Raw genomic sequence first — 12321 nt, 5'->3', positions numbered from 1 at the left:
ACCCTTTTTCATTTAGCTTGGTTAAAAGTGTTTCTCAGTATAAACATTCAGTCTTACCCACTCACCACATGTGTGTTACTTAAATGCATGTTTGTTTGTTTTTTAAATGTTGATATTCATAGAACTGTCTCACAATAAGGTTTTAAAGGTAGGATTCCACTTTTGCAAAAATCACCTTGGAAACATGGTACAAAAATACATTTTTTACACAATTTTATGCTCATGAACTCACTTTTGGTATTTGAAGGGAATATAAAAGGCTTTCATATGAAATTTGTAAGGAATTTTCAACAGAATGTCAGCAATGCCACAAGACATATTTTTTTTGGTTCAGCTTTTGTCTCATTCAGCTTGTTAGATTATTCTTTCATCTTTTTTTTAGTTGAACAAAAAAAAGAAAGAAATTATGTAAAATGTTTTCATTTTAAATTTAATATAGTAAAAAAAACAATATGACAAATTTATTATCATTGCAATATTATATGAAACATCAATATGCCATAGACCTGCATTTTGATGGAATAAATATTAGCCAATGGAAAGTTATTCTTCCGTAAAGGTTGCATTTATTGTTTTGGGGAACTCATTAAAACTGAATTTTCACCTGAATGAAAAGATATAGCTCATCTTGCTGTCATCTTCTTCTGTTGATACGTTTGCTAATCTTGCCACGCGACTCTGCAGATACCCGTCATGCACATTGATCAGGATTAAACATTGTTATATATCACTCTGACAATAAACAGAATACAGGTCAGAAAGGTAGTTATATTGTTTTGAAAGAATTAATTTTACCCAAATAATAAACATTTTGTAACATTCCGATACTTAAACAGTTCAGGTCACTCATCAGGATGGTGAGTGACGCTGAAGGGTGATTTTACTGTATTGTTCAAAAACCAGTGACCCAGCTTTCTAGTATGATAATTAAGATTCCTTGCTGGATAAAAAGGTAGATAGCTTCACAGAGTTAGTACTCATTGGTGCTACTAATGGTCCGATAACAGTGCTGCAGTCCTTTTCCGTTCATCTTTTTATCATCCACTTGGTTACAGATTCTGTTCATTTTTAATGTTAACGTTATGCTACAATGCAAAATGGTAATTGAAATCTTTATTACAACCTTTTTTAACACAATGGCAGGATTCCTGCTTCCTGCGGCATCAGCTGAGAGAGTAATGATTTGCTCTTTGGGTCATCATGGCCTGTCTGCTGATGAGATTGTTTCTACGATCTGAGTTGGTTCTTTGAATTTCACAATATTAAAGCTCTCTTTGGCCCAAGGACATGTGAGGTACTTTGTTTTCTGATAAAGTACAAAAAGATGGAACATTTTCTTTGGTTTTTCCAAGACGTTGATTTAATGTAATGAAGTGAACACTTCTTAATGGCAAGCCTCACAATAAAAAGCCTGTAAGGGCAAAACCTACATTAAAGCCAAGTTACAGTACTGTTGTTTTCTACCGATTCAGGGAGCAAAGGTAATGTAGTCATTTCATTTCAGTCAGTTCAGTATTTTTGTGCTGAACATCTACAAACATTTGATGAAGGCAGTAATGTGTTCTACCATCAAGACAATTTCTAATGAGAAGTGTAGCTATGTTCTGACTAAACATTCAAAGTTTTAAGACTCTTTTAACACATAATAAAAAAAAATAGTTACATCAGCAATATCCCCTTGTCTACTGTATAACAACCACAACCAGTTTTAAGCAAAGATTGTTATAAAAAATCCAATCCACATCCGTTATTTGTTTTCTAACTAAATGGCTTCCCCTTGGGAATACCGTGATGGCCACTAAAATAATAGTAAAATTTTGTAAATTTTACTATTATTTTTTACTACATTTTTTAATAATAAAAAGTATTGCTATTATTAGTTATTTATTTTTTATTATTTTATTATTTTTTATTTCAGTTGCATAATCTCAGGCTGAAAAATGATTGAAGAAAATAATTTGTTTTAGTATCCCACACAATTTCTTTGAAACTGAACATAAAAAAAGAAAAAAAAGAAATGGGAGGAAAATTGATCTTTAAAGGCATTTTAATTATTGGACAGTTCTAACACTAAAATGGGTTAACAACAAAATCTACTGATGAAGTCCTCAAATAGGAAGTATTTGGATCATGCTGGTTTTCTAGTTAGTTATGTTTTTTTGTTTGTTTTTTAATGACATTTGTACATTTTTATTCCTTTTGAAGACTAAACCGAGTCAAAACCAGTAATGCTGATTCTTTGTTGTTACAGTTGAACAATATATGTTTAGTCAAGTTTATTTGTATACCACATAAAGCAGTTCAATAAAGGATTTTAGGGTTAAAATGTATAAGCCAATAACAAATTATTGAAAAGACATGACAGTTACCAACAGAGTAATATGAATTTGTCCAAGTAAAGCTGACTGCTAAGCATACATATATGTGTTTTGATTTTTTTTGTTTTTTTTAATTGCAGGATCTTTTCTCAGTAAAGTTCTGATCTTAACTCTGATCTGCAGATCATATTTACTTGTAGACATTCAGATTTGGTGCATTTAATTGTAACTAATCTTGAACAATAATTGCTCTCAGCAATTAAAAAAATTTGACTCTTATAAAGGAACATATCAAACAGATTGAAGATTAAAGGGTTACAATACTCGGTGACGAAACTAAAATATATTGATGCTGAATGAGTGATCTTATTTTCAGATAGATGTGGTGTAAAAAGGTTGTAAGAATTAGTTTGGTGTAGCTTTTTATTTAAAAGTCTGTTGTGTACAATGCAATTTGTATTCCTCGTAATTATATGTTGTATCTGCCAAAGGCAAATTATAGGCACCCTATCCATTAAAGGTCAAAGCTTCAAAACAAGCTATGCAAATGTATTCAAACTTTGATGATTCACAGTCATCATTTCAGCATAATAGAAATCACAGACATACAGAAATGAAAATCAAAACAAAAATTTCCTCTGCCTCAGAATAGGCATGTAAAACTACTGATCAGGTTACCATGAATAATTTTTATATGTTTGCAGGCTAAGTTGATGAAATGCTTCAGGCTGTGCCATGGGTTTGTCAATATCACTTTCCCTGTCATCATTATTCCGTCGTCATTTTTTGTTCAGTCATAGATATAGTCATCATAGCAGACACCATCGCAGTCTTTTAGTTTATTACAGTAATTAACATCCCAATCGATGTGTCTGCAGTCATCTTTCTGATATCAGGGAGCCATTAGCTTGACGTTGGGACATAATCAATGACACCAAGGAGTTGTCTTTCATCATACCTGCTAGATTTCAGTTTACTCCCGTCTCATTTGGCAATGCTTTTACATGTTTTCTTTTTTTTCTTATTCCTTACACTGCGACCTTTGAAGGTTAAAATTAACTCACTACATAGACAGATAGAGACTTTTATTGCTGTAAAATAGCTTGTTTGTAAAGTAGCTTAAGCTCATTCTGATTGTATGAATCTTTTCTATGAACATTAAAATTTCCAGCCCTGCCCCGGATTCGTGAGGATGAACTCACCCCATAGTCTCAACTCTTTAAAACTCCCTTCCAGTATTTCTATGTAAATGGCTCCAAGTGTCTGCCTATCAGATTTGATTAGCTTCCCTTACCCTACTAATGAAAAGTATCTCCCCAGCATGATGCTTCCACCTTTGTGGTTGTTCATCAATTAACAAGTATAATAACCTTTATTTTACCAGATAAAAAACCTTGTTGAGATCTAAAATCTCTTTTTCAAGAGCGGCACCGTTTACAAATATCAACAATTACATGCAATCAGAAAATCGATGCGTTTAGTTTTAAAAGCATTAACTTCATAAAGTTGTGCTGCCATCTCAACCTGTGATGCATTGTCAGTGAATACACCAGAAATCTTTCATGTTAAATGTGTTAATACATGCAATTGTTTTTTGTTTTTTTTTTATTACTTGTCAACAAGATGTCTTTTTGGTGACGTGACAAAGACTTTTAAAAATCCTTAACGTTTTAATTTAATTCCATGCAGATATTTTGCTGTCATGGCTATTTTTATGACAAAGTTAACATAAGTAAAAAAACAAAAAGCAAAGTGCAATCACTTTAATTTTTTGCAGTGTTCCTACAGGAGTTTATGAAGCAACACGACAACCCACTGTTGATGTCAGTTAACTGCATATCTTCATGCATGTATTTGATATATTTTGTCACAGCTTTCCTTTCTCGTTCATCATCGTCCTACACATGGTAATAATTGTCATTTATCATTTTACCTGCCTCTTTCATTGCCACTGGAAACTGAGCTCATCATTAAATTAGTGCTGCCCACAGCAGTGGGGATGGGATGAATGTCTAATCTTTTAAAGTTACCAAGGCTTCTTTTTTATTGCCACTGCAACCATAATACATTTGTGCCAGCGATTCTTGGACGTCTAAAGGACGTTACGCTCCATCACTATTCTAATGTCAGGCTAAAAAACTTCTCTGACCTTGACTCTATGTGAGTATTTGGAGGACATCAGGCATGTCTCTAAAATATTTAGTCAATGGTTTTATACCATAATCATGTTTTTCTTTTTTCTTTTTTTTCTTTTTTATTTTTTTGACTGGAGTTCACATGTGCAACGCATTCTGCTTAAAGTGGGGACATTTCCTCTGATGGTGTCTATGCCCTTTCCCTGCCGTCTTTGACATTGTCTTACTCTGTTCTGATTATGATTAACCCAGTTGTACTGTGGTTTACTGTATTATACATTAAAGCAACAGTTTTACAGTTATGTTATTCTCTAAATGCGTCTTATTGCTTTATATGTGAAATGTCATTAATTTCTTTACAATAGTGACCTTACTTTGGATATCAGGTAAAACTAGGCGATGTGATTATGCTCATGCATAATCAATAGAAAGTTGAATACAACAAATACTGTGTTGGCCTTGAGGGCTCGGAGATGTGAGACAAACTGCAGCAGTAAAAGAAGTCTGTGAATGACTTTTGTAGTGTACTTCAACCACCTGGACAGTGTTCCCTAACTCCAGACTGATGGTGGTTAATGTCCTGCAACGTTTATGTGTTCCTTACCCAACACGCCGTTCAGATGGATACACATTTTCAACACATTTCTACATTTTCCTAGAGCCTGTTGGGAAGATTTCAATTTTGTCAAGGTGTGTTAAAGCAAGGAAACTTGTAAAGCTTGCATGACAACTACACAAACCCACTGCAAAGTATTTGATTAAATGTGACATCAGTATGCAGTCAATCAAACCATGTCTTGATTTTGTTTGTTTATAGTTCTTAATCTTATCAAAGTATAGCTTTAAATGTATTCAGTTATTTGTCTTTTTTATTTGAAGTCAGTTTTTTGTCACTTTTGCATGCTTTAAAAGTTTGACACTTTGTTTGGAACAAAAAAAAAAAAGTTTTTATTCAGAAGGAGTTGACAGTTACGGTCAGTACATACCAAAAAGGAGATTAGACTTTTGACTGTCATTCCCAGAGAAAATAGAGTTAAGATTATTCATGAAAGTATTTAATTAAATTTAGTAATTTAGGTGGGCTCTAAATAATTTTTTCAGTTGTTGTATTGTTTAATTTGGTGGTACTATAAAGGAATAGAGTCACCAACTATTCACCTTACTAAAACTTTACACTGTATCTCTGAATATTTTCCTGTTGTTTATTTCTGTTTTCATTTCCAGATTCTTTTCCCTTTTCCACCACTTTTGTGTTCATCACATTTGAAAGCCAGACATCTAACGTGTCCATTAGCTGTTTGTTATTATAGCATGCTGTCATTTTAGTCCATTAGAGACCCATCACTATGATGAGAGAAAAAAAAAATGTAAAGAGACATCCTTGTGAAAAGTTGTATATGTGTTTCGATGTTTATTGAAAAAAGCTGAGATTGTTATGGTCCTGGGGCATTTTGGGTTTCATCTGAGTTTGTATTTTGATTATTTACTTCAGTCTCTGTCATGTCCCTCCTTGCTTCATGTGGTCTGATTCCCCTGTGTCGTTCCTGTTTTCTTGTAAGTCGGCTACTTTGGATTAAGCCTGCTTCACTTCAACAAGACCTCTGTGCCTGGATCCCTTCGTGATTGACAAAGATGACAAAGGTTTTATTTTACATTTGTGGGAACTCAGCACACAGATCAGAGAATGGTTATAACGGAAACATGGAAAAGGTAACGCAAGTCTGAAAGATGACAACTTATTGATTTTTGTCTGTGTTGCATTGTGTGCTATATTGGATCGTATACTTAATAATTTTACGAAAATGTGAAGCCTGGTATGTTCAGTAAGCAGAAGGTGACAGGAAAACATGAGACAAAAAGGCCTTAGGGGGTGTTTTACAGAGTGCTTTGATTTCAGCAGGAAAGTTTTCATTTGTCAGATTACATCTTGAACATATTCAGGGACTTTTAACTCGGCAAGAATTGGGACACATTTTTAATGCAGAACATAGAAATCAGATGAAGTATGCAAAGCACACTGCCTCAGTTAATCAAGAACATGTTTACAAAGCTCCTGCATTTATACAGTGCCTGCATATTTAGGAAGGTAATCACTCTGGTATCCAAGGAGAAAATATTCTAACAAATCAACTGACAGTGAAGAGATGTTTTTTTTTTTTAAATATTTGATATAAACAATCCATACATTTCACTTTGATTTTCTAAAGTAAAATGATCTTTTTTATGTACCCTTTTTGTCATTATTAATTACGTTACATTATGCACTGCAGTCATGCAAGAGATGCGGAAAGAATTTCACTTGGTAAAAATCCATCCATAGTGATAGCTATGATTTATTTCCCTTGAGCACTGCTTACCTACTGTTGTGCAGTATGGGTGGTCCTAACATGATCTAGCCTTGATGTACAGTAATCTGATCAATACTGCCGCAGACCAAAACAAGCTCCTTAATCAGTTGGAAGGTCCCTCTGGAAATCCAAAGGATAATCTTGTATGAGTCGTCCATGTGGTCTTCTGTGGTGTAGCCACTAAGCCCCAGTATCTTAGTGTTTCCTCCGAGAGGAAAACTAACATAAATGTTGTACATTTGCTATTATTTCAATTCTGTATTCTTTTTGAAGTTGCACTCAGATAATCAAATGTGAAAATGTTTTGAACTCTTCACAGAGAGGGGAAGTGCTTTTACATCCTAACATATTTTATACAAATACAGATGTGGTGTGCACAGCATAGATCTCAAAAGATGAGAAGATACATATTGGAACAAAAACAAAATGTTTAGCAACATCTTTGATGGTCTTAGAATTCCTTTTTTTTAAAGCAACTTAGAAAAATAGATTTGGCAAATTTTATTTGCTTGTTTTTTGCACATTGGAATCACAAAGCAAATTGCCCTAAATACAAGAGAAAACCTCCCACTCATGTCCATCAGATTGGAGCAAATTGTCCAAAATGAGATCAAGTTTGTATGCCAGGATTTAACCCATTTGATTAAAACCATTAGAACTTTAATGTAGTTCTGTCTGATAAAAAAGTGTTTGCGTTAATATACCACCAAAATTCTGTGAAATGCTACTTGCTCTGCACAATAAGCAAGCATGCCTTAGAGAAACTTTAGCATCGTTAGCTCTGGATGTTTTAGTTGATGGACTAATCTCACTGTGCTCTATGTCAGTGTATATTTTTTTCTACCCAGTACTCAAAACTAAATACTTATGACTCTTAGAACACACGTGTGAGAGGACATTTGTCTTCTTCCCTGTGAAGAATTACTGCCACACCCTTAGATGGAATCAGCCTATCTTTCATTGTTAGGCTGACATTTATAGTCTTTGTGTTACATCTCCACTGTTCCTAAAATAGCAACAGCAGAAAACAAATGGAAATTACATTGGCATTAACTTTGCATTCACCAAAGATTGCCCCCGGGCCTCTCCTGCAGGCGGCAAGGAGTCGATGCATGGATCTGATATCTGTCTTAGAATACATGAATAGGTGGTAATGTCTGTATGACACATTTCACAAAATCTTGCCCAAGCAAATTGCCATGAAGATAAGCTTTTTCCCTGACACAACAACCTCAACGTCCCCACTAAGAGCTGCTGTGGCTTTTGTGAGGGCGCTATGACACAGAGTGGTGGTATTCCTGTCATGTTTTCCACTTATGACACTAAGTGGATTACATGAGATTAAGTGTGACAAAAGAGAAAGCAACAGAGGAGCAAGACTTGGCATAGCATCATGGTTCATGGTTCCATTACTAAAGGAGGTCTTAAAGAAAGACCTCCTTCAGTAATATGATATATAGCACAGCATAAATCCTTAATTTAGTCATATGCCCAGTGGGGCTTAGTCATATCACTTTAGATGTCCTATAATGTCTTTCTACAGCCGAATCATTCACCCTTTTTCTCTTTTAGTCGTTTTTTCTTTTCAGGAAAAGATAAACAAAGCACTTTAGTGGAATGTTTTGATTATTTTTATCTTAGTCATACAAGACAAAGCTAATTGTTTTTCCTTTTTTTTTCTAAAAGTAAAAAAAGTAAAATAAGTGTAAATATATCTAAGAAAGTCACTTTGGTAACACTTTATTTGAAGGGGGGTGAATAAGACTGTCATGACACTTTCATTAACATGACATAACACCTGTCATGCACATGAATAAGCCTTCATGAATATTTATGACTGTTGTTACTGATATAAATTTGTTATAAAAGTATTACTGATTGCACTTTAAAATGAGGTAACTTTATGTTATTAAAGGTAAAGTTTAAACAGTAATGATTTCTTGGTTAATGTCAAGTTGTCATAACAAAGACATTTTGAATAATGTCAACTTTGTATTAAAAGTGTCATAATTTACCGAATGACGCTTTATGACAACAGTCATAAATATTCATGAAGGCTTATTCATGTTCCTGACAGGTGTTATGTCATGTTTATGAAAGTGTCATGACAGTCTTATTCACCCCCCTTCAAATAAAGTGTTACAGTCACGTTTCTAATTCTGCCATAGTATGACTTGGTGCAAAAATATTGGTTGAAAGAGCAACACATTCGACAACACTGCAATGTTGTATCACAGGATAAAACAAGTCAAATGTCACCTCACATAGTCTGTTCCTGTTTTCTGCTCCAAAAGCAGGTAACATTAAATAATAGCTCTATAGTTGAGGTTAATTTTAATCATAGTATCACGGTGTCACGTTCTAGTCTTGTTGAGGACCCAAATACAAAGACAAGGTCAGCAGGAGAATAGTGAAAAGGATTATTTAAAGAACAGAACGGACCACAAAATTGAGCAGGAGAAAAACGGAGACTCTGATTTGGAGTAAGGGAACGATAAACGTACTAACACTGCAGACTTTATTCCTAACCACTAACTTGAAAACAGAACTTCTTCTTATGGGATTTTGGGCCCGACAAGGAGCAGTGGGTCCTCACAACATACTATTTTGTTGGACTTCACAAAGTGAGAAATGCTAAAACACACCCATGTATGTCAATATAAATACAGATCACTGAGTCCCTTATTTGATGTCTGCATACAACCTCGCAATACCATCGAAGTCCAAGATACATGTGTAAACAGAGAAGATATACAATTTTATCTAATCTCCGTTACAGTTGTTAGCAGAGCTTCCGTAGCCTCCCTTTGTCTATTAAATTTTGTCATCCATCAAACCGCCGTAATTGATGGTGAGGAGACCACATGGGACTCTTGGGCAGCTTATTCCAGAATAAAAATTGACTCTTTGTAGTTGTTGATGGATATTTTTGAAGAGAAAGATCAAAATCAATTCTGAGAATGTCCAGCCTGAAAGCAGAAAAATGAAATCACTCACTGACAAAATGGACATTAACAGGAGAAATCATTTAGCCCGCTTTCCAGGAGAGACCTCCATTCTCAATTACAGTTTGTTCTCTTTGTTTCTTTATTTTCTGATAAAAGCAGGTGAGTGTTTTTGGCAAGATTTCAAATGATTTTCTGAAATTGGAGCATTCCTGCCAAAGACGCATGCCAAGATCAATATTATTAGTTTTATAGATTGTCTCCAAATGTAGCAGTGATTCTCTTATAGATTGGGCATATTGACTTCTTTTCTAATTTCTTGCTCAACTTCCTCACCATCGGCATTGCTAATATGTCAAACCAGGGTCGTAACTCTTTTTTGTGACTTATCAATTCAACATCTTCTTTATAAAAAGGGTACATTAAACCACGTCCCACAGCCATCTTACCTTACCAACAGCAGGTTAATGGCTCATCAAGAGTCTGTTCTCTCTCCTGAAACCGATATCCTCATTCGCTCAACTGCTCATCTTTACTCTGCTTTATTGATGATTGTGTGCACCGAGTGCGTGCAAGATTTTTTGTTTTTTTACTGCAGTGTGCATCACCATGATTGCTCTTGTATAAAATCTGGTGTGTGGTCAAAGTCAAAGAAACAAAAGAACCTGATAGAGTGGTGAGCCATAGGTAGAGAAATTAGTTTTACATCCTTATAAAACTATGAGATTCCAGCAGTAGTATTAGTTTGATGCTGGAATATTGAGGGACAATGAGCAGATACACTGTTGATATATAAATTATGTAAAATAGAACACCTCGGAAAAGTTTTGTTTTGTTATTTTATCATAGTAGCACTTTTGGAGCAAAGGAAGCAAATGCCTTTGTTTAATTATAAATACATTAGATACCTGGCCTGCTATGTACAACTACAACAAACATTGGGTGTTTTAGAAACGGTTAATAATTAGATCTCAACTACACTATTATCACTTCAGCATTATGCTGTATGCATTTATTTTTTTGATTTTCAAAATAAAATTTTCAAACAAACCACTGAAAAACCAGTAGGTGGAGATAATCTTAGCCATAACAATACACTGCCTATAAGAAAACCTCTAATCAGAGAGACTAACCAGAAGAAATGGCTACAATTTGCAAGGGAGCGAAAGCTTAGACTGTAGGGTGATGTAAGAAAGTCACATGACCTGACTTTCTGCTGCGTCCAGATTTACTTTCTTCAAGAGTGATGGGCATATCAGGATAAGAAGAGAGACAGATGAAGTGATGCATCCATCATGCCAGTGTCTACTGTACCAGCCACTGGAGGCATTGCAATGATCTGGAGTTGCAATAGTTGGTCAGGTCCAGGTTCAGCAACATTAGAAGGTCAGCTGACTTCTGAAAAATACAGGAAGAATCTGAGTCCTCAGAGCTGATTTTTGATGGTTGAGTAGATTCTTCTGTAGATGGTTCTGTCGTCACCATTAAAAACAAAAATACCGTGTACCCTTTATGTGCCCTTTATGGGCACAAGATTTGGGTTTGTTTGTTTTTTTGTGTTTTTTTTGACACAGTCTTCTCGATTGCAAGCAATTAATGTCCACTTCATGCATTTAATTATGAGAACCTGTTAGTTTGTTGTTTTTTTGTTTTTTTTCTGACACCAAAACAGTCCTACTCTGCATAAAATGAAAAATAAACAGCTCATTTTTTACCAAGTTGGATTGCAAATGCAAAAGTGGAAAAAAAGTCTCAAAGGAGCTGCTCCACACAGCCTCATCTCGCCTTCCCTGAGGTGGAAAGCCCTAGTTTGAGTGTTCACTTACATCATCAAAGGGCCCTTCTGTCTCATGTAATATTAACATGTACTAAATCGGTGGCAAACAGCAGCAGTAATGTTTACACAGCATTAGCACAGGCTTGCAAAGCTTCATGCGGAGTGACTGTCTTTGTGTTCAAAGAGGTCCTGACATGAGCAGGTGAAGACACCAGATTATAGCCTATACAGGTTTATTACTTTCCAAGGGCAATGGCTGGATTGTGCTCTTCTAGGGCACTCGTTCCTAAAATGGCAGGGTTTTTTTATTTTATTTTTTATTTTTTTTATCAATCCGAAAGCTTTATTGTAAGATTTTATGTCCCAGTGAAGTTAAATCAGTTGGAAATTACCCTAATTAATTACATTTCATTTGGTAATTTTCCATGCACAACACTAAAGTGTGTGCATATGAGAGGGATCCATTTGGAAAAACCGAGACCTTCATTTTGGACAAATGAGAAAAAGATATATTAAAAAAAAAGAAAAAAAAAAAGCTTGGTGGAGCAGAAGAAAAGCCATCAATTCTCATTACAAGTAATAGATCATCTCTCCACATTAGACCTATGGATTTTTACCACTGTAAATGGACAAGAATACCAAGTCACTGTATGAATAAAACGTTAGAGCTAGTAGGCCTGGTGATTATTGGTCCAGAAAACATTTTAGGGGGAAAATCTCAAATGTTGCTGGCATCCTCTACTGGGAAGACATTTAAGAGAATGTAATTATTCAAAGTAACTGTACAATGTGTATTTC

The 12321-nt window shown here is 34.9% G+C and overlaps 1 protein-coding gene across 2 annotated transcripts in view; it reads left to right on the top strand.

Moving 5' to 3' along the window:
- Nucleotides 1-12321, top strand: part of ctnna2 (catenin (cadherin-associated protein), alpha 2) — a 304010-nt gene that overhangs the window by 211228 nt on the left and 80461 nt on the right. The window lies entirely within an intron of this gene.

This window comes from Poecilia mexicana, unplaced genomic scaffold, assembly GCF_051168715.1.
Source record: "Poecilia mexicana isolate PSO_F unplaced genomic scaffold, ASM5116871v1 scaffold_1, whole genome shotgun sequence".
In the NCBI taxonomy this organism is placed as follows: domain Eukaryota; kingdom Metazoa; phylum Chordata; class Actinopteri; order Cyprinodontiformes; family Poeciliidae; genus Poecilia; species Poecilia mexicana.
This window is presented reverse-complemented; position numbering and strand designations above follow the sequence as displayed.